This window comes from Erinaceus europaeus, chromosome 10 (assembly GCF_950295315.1).
Source record: "Erinaceus europaeus chromosome 10, mEriEur2.1, whole genome shotgun sequence".
NCBI classification, from domain to species: Eukaryota; Metazoa; Chordata; class Mammalia; order Eulipotyphla; family Erinaceidae; genus Erinaceus; species Erinaceus europaeus.
Window position 1 is genome coordinate 4,032,447 of NC_080171.1, and position 20,273 is coordinate 4,052,719.

The window sequence follows — 20,273 nt, forward strand, 5'->3', positions numbered from 1 at the left end:
GCTGGTGTCTCTTGGTCTCTCCCTCTCTATCATTCCCTTCCCTCTTGATTTATGGCTGTCTCTATCCAATATAAAATAAAGATATTTAAAAAAAAACTAAATTTACATTTTAAAAATCTGTTTCTTAAAGAAAAAAAGGAAAGACAGAAAGAAAACAAGTGTAAGAAGAATGAAGTGTTGATCAATGAAGTCCATATCCCACCCAGAATGGAGGGAATCTAATGAAATCGTTCCCAGGAGAGTTGACACTTGAATTCAAGTAAGAAATAAAACTTTTATGCCATAACTGAAAGGGAAACAAATGTGAAAAACACCAGAGCAAGCCAGGTACTCTTTTTTTTTCTTTTCTTTACCAAAGAGCAGAGAAGAAAAAAGGAAATACACCCAGAAGTAGTAATAGGTGTATGGGGTGATTTGGAAAGGAAGTGAAAGTAAAATCATGGGGAAATGGGCAAAAAGCATACATATATAAGTAGATATAGAATTAGATGATATAGATAAATATTTTTTAAAGATTTTATTTATTTATTCATGAGAAATGGTAGGAGAGAGAGAAAGTACCAGACATCACTCTGGTACATGTGCTGCCAGGGATTGAACTCTCAGGATGTCATGCTTGAGAGTCCAAAGCCTTATCCACTGTGCCACCTTCCAGACTACACGATATAGATAAATATTGATACAGGTATAGCTCTAGATATCGACCTTGGGAAAATTACTGTAGTTTCTAGTGGAGCGGATGGGGACACAGAACTCTGGTGGTGGGAACCGTATGGAATTGTACCCCTGTTGTCTTATAATTTTGTCAATCAGTGTTAAAGCACTAATAAAAATGAATTAAAAGAAATCTGGAAATAAAAGGAATGAACCTGCTCCATCTGTCCCTTTGCTGCACTCGTGTATCAGCTAGTCAAAGCTGCTGAACTTAGGCTCCTTCAAAGTATTGGTGAGAACCAATTCCTAAATAATTTCAGAAGGTTAATTATCTAGAAAGCTCCTTTGGGAGAATTATATGAGTATTACGAAAGTAACAACAACAACAATTGAACCCCTGGAGTACAACCCTAGTCTGATTTAGTGAGGCAGCATTGTTACTGAACACTTTTCACTACAAAGAACCATAAAATGCAAAAGCACGGGAGTTGGGGGATAGCACAGTGGGTTAAGCGCACATGGCACAAAGTGCAAGGACCAAAAAGGATCCCGGTTCGAGCCCCTGGCTCCCCACCTGCACGGAGTTGTTTCATAAGCGGTGAAGCAGGTTTGCAGGTGTCTTTTCCCCCCTCTGTCTTCCCCTCCTCTCTCCATTTCTCTATATCCTATCCAACAACAACGACATCAGTAGCAACAGCAACAACAATCACTACTGTTGTTGTAGCGGTCTGGTGTCAGGCTGCACCGCGGAGAAGAGAGTGGACGTCCAGAGCAAAGGGGTACACAAATCTTTATTATAGGATGGGGGGGTTGGTTCAGACCATGTGGAGCCAGCCGGCAATGGCCGTCCCCACTACCTGACCACGGGGAGAGAGAAGGGGGCGAGATCTGAGAAAGGGGGAGCTGAGAGCCCAGAGAGAGGGAGGGAGGTGAGGGGGCTTTTTATTGGGTGACAACCAGGGGTAACGTGTGGGGCCAGGAATGGTTGAAGGGGGCACTGCTAGGATTTCGAGGGTGTAGTAAAACCTGGGGGCGGAGACTGCATCAGAATAATTCCTCAGCAACACACTACAATAAAATAACAAGGGCAACAAAAGGAAATAAATATTTAATTTTTTTTTATTCAAAAGCACACTGGACACAATTACAGACATGGCACACATGTGACCACGTAGAACAGCTTTGTCTCAACACCCTGGAGAGAGAATATGTTACTACCACAACTTTGAGGTTGTCTGCCTTACATATTTGACTCTGTATGTCTGCATCTCACTCAGGCCACAGTGGGGAATAGATATGCATCCTTGTATACTTCAACACAGTCATCAGAGCCAAGCAAAGTTCTGTGCAGACCTTTAGAATGAAGATCTCCCATTAGAATAATTTATTGGAGCAAACATGGATCAAACACCCTCTTTGTGTCCTATGTTATCAATAAAATTAGGTGATGCAAGAATTAGCAGAGAATTCTGTCATTCAGAAAGTCTATCAAGTGGGGAAGACACATTCAAACAGAGCCACCAGTAGGACTGAAATGAGTTGAGGACTATGAGAACACTCAGAGAACAGAATGGAAAGCCTTCCGGGAAGGCGTTGAGAAGTTATGGCATTTGAGAAGCATCCTGGAAATGGAGAAGGCTGACCGAGGCAAGACAAAGGTCTTTGAGTTTATCCATCCAGTTGATGGCTTCCCCTCACATTATTACTTATTATGAGATTGTCTTCCTTCTGGTGAGCACAGTGTGAGAAACAGATTACTCCAATAGTTCAGTGCCTTTCCTGGGGAAGAGCCTGTTCTTCCTTGCCAATGTCTATAGACATGATGGTTTGCAAATGCCTGTTCTTTCTGTGAACATCCCCCACAGAGAGCAAGGAGTGTTCGGAGTATCGCCTTCTGTTCCTAGCTAAGTGCTATAGTGACCGACATCATTCTCCTTGGCTAGAAGAGACAGCTATAAGCTTCTCAGTATCTATGAAACTTCATTCTGGGCTCATTGACTTAGGATATCACCTTATAGACACACTCATATTATGACTAAAATTCTATGTTTATTTCTCTTTGAGCAAGTGCAAATAAGTAACTAAATACTAATAAGTACAAGTCTTAATAGTTTACCAGCTTGAGTGATTTGTATTTTATTTCATCTTGTTATAATTATGTTGTGGTACTGCAGCCTCACACATAGCAATCCCAGCACTTCAGGGCAACTCATTTCAGATAGGGATAAACAGAAGGAGGGCAGGAACACTCAAAGCACAGAAGCTTCTTCTGGGGCCATGGTGCTCCAAAGTGGTGAAGGACCTGGGACCCAGGCCACAGGCCTGGCAAAGCAGGTGTACCCTTGTGGGAACTAAAAGTCATCCCCTGGAAGAAAATTTACTGAGTGGTCATACAAAAAGGAACTCTTTCCAAACAGGGAAAGCTATGTAAACTAGCCCATTTCCAACCCATTGAGGTCTGTTCATTGGAACTAGTATGAAAAAGGACTTTTGTGACAATCTGGTACTTGCAACCAGACTTTCACTCTTATCATAACATCGAGCCTCTTTGTCGGGCATTAAACCAACTCCCCCTGCTCCGTGTTGTGTTGCTGATGCTGTGGTCTATTTACATAATCATTGTTTTGCCTGAGACCCGCCCTGCCTGCAGGGTGTTGGTTAATCCCACTGGTTAGAACCTTCTCAACAGCTGCTATGGAAGCTTGCTAACTTCGAGCTCTTTTCTCTGCCCCCTCTCCTAACCATTTCCTTTCCCACTTGCCACTTCTAGTTAAAGATATATATATATATAAAGGCATTGTCTCTGATCAAAAAAGGCATTGCATTGCATTCCCGTTCTGCCACGAGTCTCTGTATCCTCTCTCTGGCCCTCACGCTAGCCTGGCATCTAGCACCCAAATAGGGACCACCAGCTCCATACAAGCAGCAGACATAGGAATGTGACCCAGATATGTAGACAGCCGCTTGGTTCTCTGCAGCCTCATGTTTTACAAAGGCACTGCGGTTCCTTTTCTCCCTCTGCTTATTTTTCTGATACCCATCTGCCATGGGTGACCTTCCTCCTTATAAAGAGGTTTCCCAAACCCTCTACTTTTTCATGAGACAGGTTTTGTCTGGGACATTTTTCTCTGGGCCACACCTTGGTTCCTCATGACCATGATCGTAGAGCTTGGGAGATGCACAGAGATTTCCCCTGGGACTTCCTGGACTCCCTCTCCCATGTCTCCCCTGGTGAAGGGTTACTCTAACTTGCAGAGCATTCTCCAGAACCTTGGCAGTCCCCAAGAATGGAGACATGTAGTTAGTTCTACCCTCCTTACTTGATTCTTTCTTCTATGGGAAGCCATTTTTAAAAATGGGTGCCTGCAGCAATCCCACAGGAACAGTCAGAACCAGCCTAACTGGGATTTTGAGGTCCTTTTTGAAGTAGGATGCCCTCCAGGACTCATAATGTGACACAGTGGGATCTAAATAATCTGGTTCACAAAGTCCAAAAACAAAACCTCCCTACTGCTTCTCTCCCCCCCCCCGATCTCTCTGAATATCTTAAGTTTGCTGTCTACTCCCTCTGCTTTCAGTTGTGTTTTGTGAGAGAGTGATTTGAATGACTGACTTTTGTATGACCCAGTTTAGCTCAGAGTACTCTGAAACTTAATTGACTTTATAAAAAACAAAACAAAACAAATATACTGGTTGCAGCCATGATTTCTGGAGATGTCCAGAAACAGTACAAAAAATTGTTTTTTCCTATTTTGATTTTTTTTTTTTTACTTCTTGGTATAAGTGTGAAACGTTTAGTCTTGAAAATTGTATGAGTATATGGGTAGGGGAGATAGCATAATGGTTATGCAAAGAAACTCTTATGCCTGAGGCTCCAAAGTCCCAGGTTCAATCCCCTGCACCACCATAAACCAGAGCTGAGCAGTGCTCTGGTAAAAAAAAAAAAAAATTGTCACTAACATGTGTTAACTCTCTAAGTAACCTAAGTTTGTTTAAAGTCTAGGGTAAAAATTAGTTAAAAAAAATATATTTAAACTAAATCTGGTCTGAAGATCCTGAGCATACCTAGGGTGTGTCTCCATCTTAAATGCGTGTAACAAAAAGTAGAAAAGATGCTATTGATATGTAAAGCTCTCATATACCTTCTCAATTAAAGAAGTAGAACCAGCCCAGGTGAGTGATAGATCACACAATGGTTATGCTAATGATTCTCATGCTTGAAACTTCTAACAGTGGTTCTTCTGTTTACCTTTCTACATTTTATTGAGTTTAAACAACCTTAAAATCATACTAGAAAAGACTTCCAAAATTATAAAGGTACTTAAACCAATTATAATCATCGAGTTATCAATTATAGTAAACTTCTAATTTGTTACAAGTTTTTTCTTCACAAGTAAGTGATTACACCTATGTCAAGCCTTCACATGAAGAAGCATCTGCTCATACAGAATCCCCAGAAATCCATTTGGACCCCTGTCCTCTGACATCACCCACAGCTGTAGCCACACCCCCCCGAAACCAATGATGTGACCTGACATGATCTAAAGAACCTGATTCAGATTCCAAGGACAGAACTTTCTTACTGCCTTTCTCTCACCCATCGCTGTCTGCCCCTCTTTCTTCTGCTTCATCTGTCATATTTTGGTGGTTCCAGCTCACTCTCTACAGAGAAGCAAAATTCCGATGGCTGACCTCCCCCATCGAGATAAATGTGCAGAGTTTCATCCTCTGGCATTTCTTCCCCTGGTGGTCAACATTGGACTGATGCTTCTATTAGACTTACTGATACACCTCTTAGACAGTTTACACAACTTTATAGCAGCTTCCCTTTATGATGCTGGGTTTATCAAAGACTGACCACAGCAGTCCATGGACTTTGCAGGTTGCTGTCTTGGGACTCTACAGGCCACACCCCCTTGCCTGAAGGCCCTGCCCCCAGAGTCAGGAAACTCCCCCTCATTACTAGACCCTGTCCCCAGAGGCAGGAAACACTCTTTGAGGCAGGAAACACTCTTTGAGGCAGGAAATGCCCCCAGAGGCAAGAAATGCCCCCAGGAGGCAGAAAAAGCCCCTTCGCCCACCAGGCTTCCCTTTAACATCACACTGGCTCTTGCTGCAATCCTACGTGTGTCCCTCCAAGTCCTATTCCAGTTCTTTTAAAAACTCCTGCATGATATAGGTTTCTGTTCACCCCCACGCTGCTATTCCTCTGACAGAAATGGAGTCTTTTACAGACACTGACCCATTTATATATGGCCATTAAGAAAGAGGGAGATGGAGGTCAGGCGGTGGCACAGTGGGTTAAGTGCATGTGGCGCAAGGCACAGGGACCGGCATAAGGATCCCGGTTCGAGCCCCCGGCTCCTCACCTGCGGGGGAGTTGCTTCACAGGCGGTGAAGCAGGTCTGCAGGTGTCTATCTTCCTCCCCCCCTCTTTGTCTTCCCCTCCTCTCTCCATTTCTCTCTGTCCTATCCAACAATGAACAACACCAGCAATGGCAATAATAATAACCACAACGAGGCTACAACAACAAGGGCAACAAAAGGGGGGAAAATGGCCTCCAGGAGCGGTGGATTCATGGTGCAGGAACTGAACCCAGCAATAACCCTGGAGAAAAAAAAATTAAAGAAAGAAAGAAAGAAAGAAAGAAAGAAAGAAAGAAAGAAAGAAAGGGGGAGATTTCGGGAAATTGTGAGGATGTGGTTGAGCTTGGCAGGGCTTGAACGTGATACTATGGCCATTAGATAAAAAGAAAGGGGGAGATGTAGGGCATTAAATCATGCTCCAGGTTGCATTGCTGATAGTATTGTCTATTTACATAATCATTGTTTTGCCTGAGACCTGCCTTGCCTGCAGGGTATTGGTTAATCCCACTGGTTAGAACCTTCACAACAGCTGCTATGGAAACTTTCTACCTTCGTGCTCTTTTCTCCACCCCCTCTCCTAGCCATTTCCTTTTTCCACTTGCCACTTCCAGTTAAAGATATCTATAAAAGCATTGTCTCTGATCAATAAAGGCGTTGCATTGCATTCCTGCTGCACCACAAGTTGTTCCTGTTGTTTTACTGTCCCACCATCTAGTGGCTTGGAATAGGTTCTTCAACCAAAAGAGACTCTAGTATGGAAGCCACTCTCGGGCTGAAACACCCACTGATTGTACTGTTGTTCTTCTGGATAAATCCAGATGATGTGTCTCACCATTAAAAAAGATCAGACCTAGATTCTCCACTTTGCCAGAAAGCAACTATCTGAGCGAGTTTGGGTGAGGGTTTTGAACTAGTATCTCAACTGCTCCATGATGGCATGCTCTTTGTCTTCATCATAGGGTTATAGTAGAGGTGACAATGACAGGTACTGATATGTTCAGCATGATAGCAAAGAGTTATTAGATATTAGCATTGAATAATCAGCTTGACTTCATGCCTTGGCTAAGAGTTATCAGCTATTAGCATTAGTCAGATTGATTTCATCTTTGGGCCATATCTCTATGGCCAGAGAAGCGCTAGGTGACATAAATAAAGTTTTGTTTATTTAGCAAGCACTACTAAGGCTCACAGAAGACACTGCAAATTTTAAAAAGAATGAATCGCTACTGGCGCTGCCACCCCACTCTTACTGTGGACTGTAACCTGAGATACTGAGCCTGAGAAGTCAACCTCACAACTCTTCAAATCTGGTCATGCCACCTTCCAGACACCAAATTACAGATGCTACAATGACTCCATCCCACCTTTTCTGGGCAGACAATCTCAACAATGTGTCATGGACCCTCACATCTCCAGAGCTCTGTCCTACTAGGGAGAGATAGAAACAGGGTGGGGGTATGGATTGACCTGTCAATGCCCATGCTCATCAGAAAAGTGAATCTTCGGTCTCCCCACTGAAATCCACCACAGTTCCCCTAAGGTTGTAGACATAGACCAATCTATCTGTCCACATTTATACATAGTTGCCCCTTTTTTTCTGATTCAATCCTCTCATTTCCTCCAAGCCACTCATGACATCATAACTACCTCCATATGTCCCTCTCCTTTTCCTCCTCTTTCTCTGGGTGCTGATGAAGCTGGAGTGCAGAGTCCTCTTATCTTCATCCTATCATTTCTCCCCTGCTGGGAGTATGGATCAAGGTTGTTTTGGGTGAGCAGAAGGTGGGAGTTCTAGATTCTGTATTCACTTTTCTGCTGGTGGGAAAGATGTAGATTCCTGTTGACATATAATTCTGTAATACAAAAATAAATAATTAAAAAAAAAAACAAAAGAATGAAACAAATCTCAGTTATCAAAGCTCCATGGGGTAGGTAAAACTGTGAAGTGCCATGGCAAAGTCTGCAGGTTTTCAAAGCAAAGGGAGTGCCAATGAATCCCTTATTCTGTGGAGGAATCTGACAAGGATCAGAAGTAGCATGACAGATGAGTACTGAAGGACAGCACAGGCTAAACATGTTCCAGGTAGAGTTACATTGTTCTTCTACCAGATGATGGCTGACCACTTGTGCCTGGAACATGTGAGTGTTACCATCTATAGAAGCAAGAGCCTTTCATGGATGTGATGAAAATTAAGCACTGGTGGTGGGGAGATTGAGCTCAAGTATATACAGGTGGGACTCACGTAGTTCCATAGATACTTAAAGAGGAGTAACTCTCCTTTCCTGGGAGTGTGAATATGCTCCCTGGAAAAGGGGTGTGAATACAGAAGGGTAATGAGAGGAAGTGATGTGAGCTCTTAAAACCTCTGTGTTCCTTACAGCCTTTAGTAGGAGTATGGCTTTGTTGACACTCAGCCTTAGCCAGTCAAGCCCATGCTGGGCTTCTCACCTCCAGATCTGTGTCCCCAAACTGAACCTCCCCAGAACCCTACCTCACTAGGGAAAGACATAAACAGGATGGGGGGATGGATCCACCTGTCAACACCCATGTCCAGCAGAGAAGCAATTACAGAAGCCAAAACTCTCCCCATAATACAGAAGCCTTCTGCTCCCCATAATAATCCTGGGTCCATGATTCCAGAGGGATAAAGAATAGGGAAGCTTCCAATGGAGGGGATGGAACAGGGAACTCTGGTTGTGGGGATTGTATGGAATTGTACCCCTGTTATCTTACAATAATGTTCATCATTATTAAATCACTAATATAAAATTTTCTAAAAAGTCAAGGAATCTGCAGACTTATGGTAGATGTGTTCCCACCACAGTGGAAGAGTAAGTTAATGGGAAGGCTGACCAGAACAGAAGCGAAGGCAAACAGCACAGTTGTGGAAGAGAACTACAACTTCTCATAGCTGCAAGTACTTCTCTGAGGCTGGAATGTAAAGTGTATGCGGGAGAAGGACAGGAGAAAAGACTAGAGAGAATCGGGTCCTTGGGGATAACAGCAACAACCACCTAACTATGTTAATGTTTTATATATATATTTATTTATTTTTATTTATTTTCTCTTTTTGTTGCCTTTGTTGTTTTTCACTGTAGTTATTATTGTTGTTGTTGATGATGTCATCATTGTTAGACAGGACAGAGAGTAATGGGGAAAGGAGGGGAAGACAGAGAGGGGGAGAGAAAGACAGACACCTGCTGACCTGCTTCACCTCCCGTGAAGCGACTCCCCTACAGGTGGGAAGCCAGGGGCTCGAACCAGGGTCCTTACACCGGTCCTTCTGCTTGCACCACATGGTTTTAACCCGCTGCACTCCCCTATGTTAATGTTTTAAATCTCTCACATTTATTTACAATTTTTCATTTATTGGGGGAATTAATGTTTTATAGTCAATAGTAAAAGACAGTAGTTTGTACATGTGTGACTATTCTCCACATAACACTCTAACCCCCCACCTAGGTCCTCCCCCACCATCATGTTCCAGGATGGGAACACTCCCCAGGCCCCAGAGTCCTTGACTTTGGTGCAATACACCAACTTCAGTCCGAGTTTTGCTTTGTGTTTTCCCTTCTTGAACTTATCATTTTCTTGTGCACACCCACCCCATTTTGTTCTCTAGACCAAACAACGTGAATCTTGTTTTCTTCTCCTGGGGAAATATCTTAAGGAATCAAACACACCCATCAAAAAAGATCTGTGTATACCTATGTTAACACTTAAAGGACACTTAAATGTGTGTCAGATACACTTAGTAGCACGTTACAAGCGCTGAGTTTAAAACCCTAAACCAGGGGACCAGGTGGTACTGCAGTGGGCTAAGCACACATAGTGAGAAGCCCAAGGAACAGTGCAAGGATCCTAGTGCCAGCCCCTGGCTCCCAACCTGGAGGGACATCACTTTGCAAGCAGGGAAGCAGGTCTGCAGGTTTCTATGCTTCTTTCTCCCTCTCTGTCTTCCCCTCCTCTCTCAATTTCTCTGTCCTATCCCACAACAACAACATTAGCAACAACAATAAGAACAACAATGAAAAAAAAATGATGTCCTCCAGAAGCAATGGATTCATAGTACAGGCACCAAGCTCCAGCCAGCAGTAACCCTGGAGGCAAAAATAAATGCATAAATAAGTAATAAATAAATAAACCATAGGCAAAGGAACCATCACAATCTCTCTGGAAAGCAAGGTGCAGAGAGGACAGAGTCACTTGGTCAGTTCTACACAGAACAGTACTGTCACACGAAGATTCAGATATGTCTCTGACTTCCTCCCTCTAATCAACACACTCCAAAGGTCACGTGGAAGACTTTCAGGAACTTAAACAGAAACACAATTGTCAGAACTAAGGTTTAGGAAGATCAACTTGGGAAGAAATGGAAAAAGAAACCAAATTTAGTTTCTTCCTTGTGTGTATTACCCCTGGCCAAGCTTACCCTTGGATAAAGGTCAGCCTCACAGGGGAGATAGAATGCTAGAAAGAAGAGGTCAAGAGGGGAAGAGAGTTGAGGAAAAAGAAATAGAGAGGGCCAAGTAAATATTTCTCAACGATGAGTGGATAGACTGTACAGATTTCCACTGAAATTTGATGTTATCATTTAGCAACCTCCAGTTCTGTTCTTGCTTTTTAACAAGAATTAGGAACCACTTCCATGGTCCACACTTCCTGTCACTAGCAGTCACTTGTCTATGTGGGTGTATGTGTGTTCTTGCTCAAATATCTTCAGTATATATTGCAACACTGTTAGATCACTTGGAAGAAATATGCCCTGAATATCCCACTGGAACTCCACCACACTACATGCACACCTAAGTTCCCATAGGCTAAGGGTTTTCCATTGGTTCCTCATCCTTGATTGCTTGGGGACTCTCCTCACTGGAATAACTGAGTGCAGGAATGAGTGAATTAATGAATTAACAAACCCATCTTGGAAGTAAACCTTATGCCAGTTCCTCCTTCTTCTTCTTCTTCTTCCTCTTCTTCTTCTTCTTCTTCTTCTTCTTCTTCTTCTTCTTCTTCTTCTTCTTCTTCTTCTTCCTCTTCTTCTTCTTCTTCTTCTTCTTCTTCTTCTTCTTCTTCTTCTTCTTCTTCTTCTTCTTCTTCTTCTTCTTCTAGCGTATGCCCTTCTTCCGTAGCCAATCAATAGCGTCAGGTTGAGCCTGATGTCAAGTTTCGAGACCTCCTTTGAATCTGGAGAGGTGGCAGTCGTTGACTATGTGGGTCATAGTCTGTCTGGAGCCGCAGGGGCAGTTCAGGTCGTCTCTGGCTCCCCAGCGATGGAACATAGCCGTGCACCGGCCATGGCCTGTTTGATAGCGATTAAGGAGGGCCCAATCATAACATGCTAGGTCAAAGCCGGGTTGACGCTTGCAGGGGTCTGTGATGAGGTGTTTGTTCTTTACCTCAGCTGACTGCCAACTCTGTTTCCAAGAGTCTGGAACAGAGAAGTTCAGTGTAGGCGTAGGGGACCAGATTGGGTGACAAGACGTCAAGCGTTGGACAGGGTGGGCGAAGATATCCGTGTATACTGGCAGGTCCGGTCGAGCGTAGACGTGGGAAATGAACTTAGATGATGCCGCATCCCGACGAATATCTGGCGGGGTGATGTTGCTAAGAACTGGCAGCCATGGAACCGGGGTGGAACGGATGGTTCCAGAAATGATCCTCATGGAGGAATATAATTTGGAATCGACCAAGTGGACATGGGGGCTACGGAACCATCCTGGGGCACAGTATTCTGCAGTGGAATAGCATAATGCCAGAGATGATGATCGTAGTGTGGAAGCGCTCACGCCCCATGAGGAGCTGGCCAGTCTTGCAATGATGTTATTCCTCGCGCCCACCTTTGCTGCAGCTTTTATGAGATGTTCGTGAAATGACAGAGTGCGATCGAGAGTAACGCCAAGATAGACTGGCTGGGCTTCATGCCGGATTCTCATATCGCCAAGCTGCACATTAAGCTCACGTGAGGCCGAGGCATGTTGTAGATGGAAAACAGATGATACCGTTTTTGCAGTGCTAGGGATTAGTCGCCATTTTTTACAGTAATCAGATATCAGAGACATGTCTTTCGTGAGTGTTTCCTCAAGGATGTCGAACTTTGATGCCTGAGTTGCACAGCAGATGTCATCGGCGTAGATGAACTTCCTTGAAGAAGTTTCTGGGAGGTCATTGATGTAAATATTAAATAGCATAGGAGCCAGAACAGAGCCCTGGGGGAGGCCACTTGAGACAAGTCTCCATCTGCTAGACTTGTCACCCAGATGCACCCGGAATCTTCTATTTTGGAGAAGAAACGATATAGTGTTGGCCACCCATGGAGGCAGGCATCTTGAGATCTTGACTAGGAGACCACGGTGCCAGACCGTGTCATAGGCTGCTGTGAGATCAACATGCCAGTTCCTGATGAACTAGGATTTCCTTTTTCTTTTTTTAATTTTTTAAATTTCTTGATTAGGGAATTAATGTTTTACATTCGACAGTAAATATAATAGTTTATACATGCATAACATTTCCCAGTTTTCCATATAACAATACAACCCCCACTAGATCCTCTGTAATATTTTTGGACCTGTATTCTCCCCCACACCCACCCCAGAATCTTTTATTTTGGTGCAATACGCCAATTTCAGGTCAGGTTCTACTTGTGTTTTCTCTTCTGATCTTGATTTCAGCTTATGTCTGAGAGTGAGATCATCCTGTATTCATCCTTCTGTTCCTGATTTATTTCACTTAACATGAATTTTTCAAGGTCCATCCAAGAACAGATGAAAATGGTGAAGTCACCATTGTTTATAGCTGAATAGTATTCCATTGTGTATATATACCACAACTTGCTCAGACACTCATCTGTTGTTGGACACCTGGGTTGCTTCCAGGTTTTGGCTATTACATATTATGCTGCTATGAACATATGTGTACACAGATCATTTTGAATAGGTGTTGGGTTCCTTAGGATATATCCCCAGGAGAGGAATTGCAGGATCATGGGTTGGTCCATTCCTAGCCTTCTAAGAATTCTCCAGACTGTTCTCCACAGAGGTTGGACCAATTTAATTTCCACCAGCAGTGCAGGAGGGTTCTTTTGACCCCACAACCTCTCCAGTATTTGTTGCTGTTAACTTTTCTGATGTATGACATTCTCACAGGAGTGAAGTGGTCTCATTGTTGTCTTTATTTGCATTTCTCTGACAATCAAAGACTTAGAGCATTTTTTTCATGTGTTTCTCAGCGTTTTGGATCTGTTCTATGGTGAATATTCTTTGTGTGTGTGTGTGTTGCTAATCTTTCTTTTTTTAAATTTTTTTATTTATAAAAAGGAAACATTGACAAAACAATAGGATAAGAGGGGTACAATTTTGTACAATTCCCACCACCAGAAATCTGTATCCCATATCCTCCCCTGATAAATTTCCTATTCTTTAACCTTTTGTGAGTATGAACCCAGGATCATTGTGGGATGCAGAAGGTGGATGGTCTGGCTTCTGTAATTGCTTCCCCGCTGAACATGGGCATTGACAGGTCAACCCATATGCCCAGCCTGCCACTCTCTCTCTTTCCCTAGTAGGGAAGGGCTCTGGGGAAGCAGAGCACCAGGAGACATTGGTGGGGTTGTCTGTCCCAGGGAAGTCTGGTCAGCATCATGCTGGCATCTGAAACCTGGTGGCTGAAAAGAGAGTTAACATAAAAAGCCAAACAAATCGTTGACCAGTCATGGACCTAAGGGCTGGAATAGTGGAGATGAAGAGTTGGCGGGGGTCCTCCATTTTGTGGATAGCTAGTAGGCATATTTTAGTTATATTCCAAAGGGCCTGTGGCTATACTAGTTTTTTTTGTTCTCTTTTCCTTTTTCTTTTTGCCTGAGCCTGAAATCTCATATGTAGGTGGATCCAAGTTACTGTCTGGGGAGATGATGTCATGGCTAGAAAAAGGACCAGAAAGCTGGATCAGGGAAGAGAGTAGCTCCCTAATATGGGAAAGGGGTATAAATATTGTTGACAATAAACCCCATCTATTTGATGTGATCTGGGGCTCATAATTAGCTTAGGAGCCTGCATGACCTCTGCATCCTTCTAGATCTGAGCTCACATTCTGTGGTCATGAGTAGGAACATTCCAGGCTACCTCAATATTGACCCATCTTCCTCAGGTGTAGAATAAAGTATGTTGTCCAGACTCCCTTCGGAGGATGGAACATTCTCTACAATTGTTGACCCAAGTTGAGGGCAAGGTCCTATAGGGGCCAACAAAGGGGTATATTGTGTTGTTCCTGATAGAAATGATCAGTAACAATGGAGAGAGGGATTTATTGGAGGTCTAGGCCCATCATGTCTGTTTGGGAATCTCAGGACTCCCCGACTAGGGCCCCAGCTGATGGGGTGGCCTGATAGTGACTAAAGAGTCATCGTTAAAGTATGCCAGTCTCTTGCCCTTATTCATATTTTGCAATCCTTGCTTTGATAAGGTTAGGTTTGGAGTTAGTGAGAGAACTGTAATAGGAAGTAGGTGAGGAGGGTATCTAAGCCTAAGTAGACACTATTTCATTATGAACTTTTTACTGGCTCACTGCAGACTATTGTATATTTTTCATTTCAGGTATATATTTTGCCCTAACTTATGGATACATGTGAACATATGCTCTATCTTACGAGACCTGGTCTCTATCTAGGTTTTGAGACTTTGTTAGGAAGTGAACCTCCTGGAATGGAATTAGAGAATACCATGAAAGGAAAGGTCTCACCCGAGTAACGAGGGTGAAGGGTTGGCATTCCATGCGTGACATCTCTGGACACAGTCTGAAGTGAAGCATGATGAGGTGGTACTCATTGCATTGATTAGGTTGGGACCAGGCGGATGCAATATCATTTGGTATGACTCGAGAGAAGCATGCAGGGAAGTGAGCCCCGCCCCAGAGGTTCCAGGACTGGGGGAAATATAGGCTCTATAGAGGAAGCAGGAGGTTCCTGCTGTCTTAGGGTTTAAGAAGACAATAGATAGTTACTGCTACAATCACATTGTTTGGCAATTGGGCTAACTTTGAAAAATCCCTTTGTTAGGATTTGCTGTATAATACACACTATCACCATATTTTATGTCCTTTAACATTATTTGTATATAGCTATGCCACTGGTTGCTTCTGTTCTCCATGCACTAAGATTTTAAGAGAGTCAAACTATCAAAGACTCAGCCTATATATTAAAAAGATTCAGTATGTGCTTTAAAAAGTTTGAGACATTCAGTTTTTCCCCCTCTCATATTACTTATATACTGATTTATATGACTACAAATTAATAGGAGTATACATAATCACCATTCCCACCACCAAAAGACTGTGTCCCATTTAAACCCCAAATCCACCCCCACCCCATGAAGCTGAATGTCCACGCTCACCCTCAACCCAAATTTACTTTTGGTTTTTACTTTGGTGCCCTACTCCAAATTTAGTCAGATCCTGCTTTGAGTTTCCCTTTCTTTCTTCTTTCTCAACTTCTGTTTATGAGTGAGATAATCCCATACTTGTCTTTATCTTTCTGACTTAGCTCACTTAACATAGTCCCTTCTAGCTCCATCCAAGATAGGTCAGAGAAGGCAGTTCATTGTTCTTCATAGCTACATAATAGTCCTGTGTGTGTGTATGTGTGTGTGTGTGTATGTGTATAGTGAATATTCTATCCATGTCATCTCCCCACTTTTGTATGCAGCATTTGATTTCTTGTTGTTGAGTTTGGCAAACTATATATTTTGGTTATTAGCTTCTTGCTTGATGTATGGCACGTAAAGATCTTCTCCCATTCTGTGAGGGGTCTCTAGGTTTGAGTAGTGGTTTCTTTTGATGTGCAGATGCTTTTTAATTTGATGTAGTCCCATAGGTTTATGCTTGCCTTAGTCTTCTTTGTAATAGGATTCATTTCATTGAAGATGTCTATAAAATTTATGCGAAAAGAGTTCTTCCAGTATCTTCCTCTAAGTATCTGAGAGTTTGATCCAGATCAAACATCCAGGTCCTTGATCCACTTGGATTCATTTCATTGAAGATGTCTATAAAATTTATGTGAAAAGAGTTCTTCCAGTATCTTCCTCTAAGTATCTGAGAGTTTGATCCAGATCAAACTTCCAGGTCCTTGATCCACTTGGAATTTACTTTTGTATTTGATGAAATATAGTGGATCAGTTTCATTCTTCTGCATGTTTCAACCCATGTTTTCTAACACCATTTGTTTACTCTGCTTTCCCCATTTAATAGTCTGGGCACCTTTGTCAAAGATTAGATGTCCATAGGTATGGGGCTTACTTCCAGACTCTCAATTCTATTCCACTAGTCAGTGTGTCTATTCATGTTCCAGTACCAAGCAGTTTTGATGACAATGGCCCTTTAATACAAATTGAGATCTGGGAGTGTGATGCCTCCAGTTCTGTTCTTTCTTTTCAAGATTGTTTTGGCAATGCTAGGTCTGTTCTGGTTCCAGATAAACATTTGTAGCATTTGTTCTATTCTCCCAAAAAATGTGGCTGGGATCTTGATGGAGATAGTATTAAATTTGTATATGGCTCTGGGTAGTATATTCATTTTGATTATGTCAATTCTTCCAACCCGTGAACATGGAATATCTTTCCACTTCTTTGTGTCTTTTTCGATTTCCTTGAGTAGTGACTCATAATTTTCAGTATACAAGTCTTTCACTTCTTTGGTTAGGTTTATTCCTAGGTATTTTATTGTTTTGTTGCTATAGGAAAAGGAATTGATTTCTGGATTTCAACTTCTTCTAACTTAGTGTTTGCATAGAGGAATGCCACTGACTTTTGAATGTTATTTTTGTAGCCTGGAGCCTTACTGTATTGCCTGATGATTTCCAAAAGCTTCTTGCTGGATTCCTTAGGTTTTTCTATGTATATTATCATGTCATCTGCAAATAGGGAGAGTTTGACTTCTTCTCTTCCATTCTGTATCCCTTTTATTCCTTGCTCCTGCCTGTTTGTTATGGCAAGAACTTCCAACACAATGCTGAATAATAATGGTGATAGTGGTCAGCCCTGTCTAGTACCTGATCTGTGTGGAAATGTTTCCAGTTTTTCACTATTGAGTATGATGTTGGCTGTAGGTTTGCTATATATAGACTCTACTATCTTGAGGAATTTTCCATTTATTCAGCTTTTGTAGTGTTTTGATCATAAAGCGATGTTGTATTTTGTCAAAGGTTTTCTCTGCATCTATTGATATGACCATGTGTTTTTGGTCTTGCTTTTGTTTATGTGGTGGATCACGTTGGTTGATTTACATATATTAAAGCAACCTTGCACACCTGGGATAAACCCCACTTGATCATGATGAACAATCTTTTTAATATACTGTTTTATTCGGTTGGCCAGAATTTTGTTCATCATTTTAACATCAATGTTCATCAGAGATATTGATCTGTAGTTTTTTTGGGGGGGTGTTCCTGTCTACTTTTGGTATCAAAGTGATGTTGGCTTCATAGAAGCTGGAAGGGAGTATTCCAGAGTCTTCAATCTTCTGAAAGACTTTTAAAAGTAGAGGTTTTCATTTTTCTTTGAAGGTTTTGTAGAATTTATTTGTAAAGCCATCTGGTCCAAGACTTTTATTCTTGGGAAGGTTTTTGATAATTGTTTCAATTTCATTAGCTGTGATGGGCCTGTTCATATTATCTAGTTCCTCTTTATTTAATTTTGGAAGTTCATAGGTATCTAGGAAATCGTCCATTTCTTCCAGGTTCTCTAGCTTGGTGGCATATAGTTGTTCATAGAAGTCTCCCATGATTTATTGAATTTCTTTGGTTACTGTTGTGATATTTCCTCTTTCATTTATGATCAAATTTATTTGGGTCTTCTCTCTTTTTTTTTGTAAGTCTGGCTAAAGGTTTGTTGATTTTGTTCTATCTTTCAAAGAACTAATATTTATTTTCATTGATCTTTTGTATAGTTTTCTTATTTTCAGTATTTCTGCCCTAACTTTAGTTATATCTGTCCTTCTGATTTCTTTAGGGTTGCTTTTGTCTTCTTCTTCTAGGTCTTTAAGGTGTGCAATCATCCTATTTATTCTACTGCTTCTGAACAAACCTATCTTGTTGGAACAAAGGGTCACCTCTGAGCCTGACAATGAATGTCTACAGATACTTCACAGTCCTAACTTCCTATAGCCCTCCTCAAACTATTACTGGGGTCATAGAAAAGAGATTGTGATTAAAGCCATGTAATGGCAACAGAGAAATGATAGCTCGGAGTCAGACTTCAAAGCCTTAGGTTTCTTTTCACAAAAATCAAACAGAACCAGGCAAATGGCTTTTACTTGTTTCTGATGATGGGTTCTGGGTTTCATTCATACACAGGTATGCTGACAAGCAGTTGCTGCCAAAGGACTCAGTGGAGACAGACAGGCACTGAAGTTCAACAGACACAGACATCAATGACTCTTGAAAAATGAATAGTAGTGGTCTAGAAGGTATCACAGTGGACAAAACATCAAATTCTCAAGCAAGAGGTCCCTGGCATTGCTTATGTCAGAATGAGGTCACTGGCATTGCTTGTGCCTGAGTGGTGAATGGTTGGTGCTCTAGTGTTCTCTCTCTCTCTCTCTCTCTATCTCTCTCTCTCTCTCTCTCTCTCTCTCTCTCTCTCTCTCCCTCTGACTAAAAATAAGTAAGTTTTTTAAAAAGAAAGAAAAGAAATGAAAAGAACTACATTTTATTTAATGAAGCCAAATAAAGTTAAATTATTTCTCTTCATCTCAAATCCATGGGCATCATCCAAGATGTTACAGATACATTTACAGACACAAATTCCAGAAGATGGATGGCTATTTTCACTATTGGCAGGAGAGAATTCCTTCATAATAGCTCCTCCTCTGGCTGGAATTTGGTGGGGGTGTGGGCGGAGGGCTAAAACCACCTCCCATTTGGAGATGCTCAAAAGCTTTCAGGAAATGTATCTCTACTAGGTATGGACTGGATCAGAGATCTCTGTCTCAACTCCAGATCCCCATGCATGAAACCACAGGTCCCGTTCCCATCAGAACAAGAGCAGAAATTCCTGGCCTGCTCTGGAAAGAGCACAACTTTCCCAACTCCAACCACTGGAGACTTGGGCTTGATTTCTGGGTCTTGTATATGTCAGAGAAGTAGAAACAGAAGGTAAGTATCTGACCCTTGAATGGTCCCTGTGAGTGGCTTGCTGACAGTTAAACATCCTCAGCAGCACTGTTTGGCTCTGAGGGGCTCTCAGTTGGCCACTGTCTTCGTATCACAAGCCACCTAGACGGCCAGGTGCAAGAAGTGTGGGTCTGACACTTCAGTCAACTCTGGGATAGTCTTCAGGGGCTTAGTGAGAAAGATGGAAGGAGGATAATGATGCTACTCTCCTCATCAGTCAGCCCAGCTGCCAGCCAGTAAGATAGCTCACCTGGGCTGTGTTCCTGTTTTGCCATGCATACAGCCCAGGTTTGAGTCCAGCCCCCACCACACTGGAAGAAGTTTCAGTCCATGGTATCCTTCCTTCTCTCCCTCTCTCCAGCTCTCACTATAGATATGTGAACCAGCTGTAAGAGCAGTGAAGCCCTGGAAGTAATGAAAAAAAAAAAAAGAAAGGAAAAGAAAAAGAAAAGAAAAGGCCAATTGATGTAAGTGAGCCAGATCCAAGAGAAATAATAATTGCAGGGCAAGTTCTGCCACTCTCTTTTAACTTTGCAGGCACCTCAGTGATTAACAGGGTCACTTCCTAGCCATTACAACACCCCTGAAGGAGGAGGGAAAACTCTCTCTATGTAAACAGAGAGAAATCAGGAGCACAGCAAAGCAAGGCAGGCTTCATAGTGCTAGCTTCAAAACTGCTTACCGAAACATGGGGCATTGGGATAATTCTAACTTACACCCCTCAGAAAAGTGTGTGCTGGCAGATTCAGAAAAGTTTTTATTGTTTCTAGAAACTGGAAAACTAACTTGGTCGGTGTGTGGCTATTTCTAAATGTGGTCCAATTCCACAGTTCGAGACCTCCTTCACAGAACCTAAAGCTTCCATATGACAGCAAGAAATCAACCTGACTGTGTTTCTAAATTTTCAGAAGAAGCATTACAGAGTTCACATCAAAACCTTGATGTTTGCTAGCAAAGAGTTGGCAAAGAGTCCACAATATAAAACATCAAACTGTCTCTTGTCAGACTTGAAGTTGGGATTCCCGGATTAACTGTCCATTTGGAAGAGGCTGGTAGGGGAAGAGTGAGAGCCCTCACTGACTGTACTGGCTG

The 20,273-nt window shown here is 42.3% G+C and overlaps 1 long non-coding RNA gene across 1 annotated transcript in view; it reads right to left on the reverse strand.

Annotated features, from left to right (window-relative positions):
• LOC132540697 (uncharacterized) overlaps positions 1–20,273 on the reverse strand; it is a 183,909-nt gene that overhangs the window by 86,036 nt on the left and 77,600 nt on the right. The window contains exon 2 of the long non-coding RNA XR_009551862.1: positions 7,830–7,874. This is a non-coding gene — a long non-coding RNA (uncharacterized LOC132540697). The remainder of the gene's footprint in view (positions 1–7,829; positions 7,875–20,273) is intronic.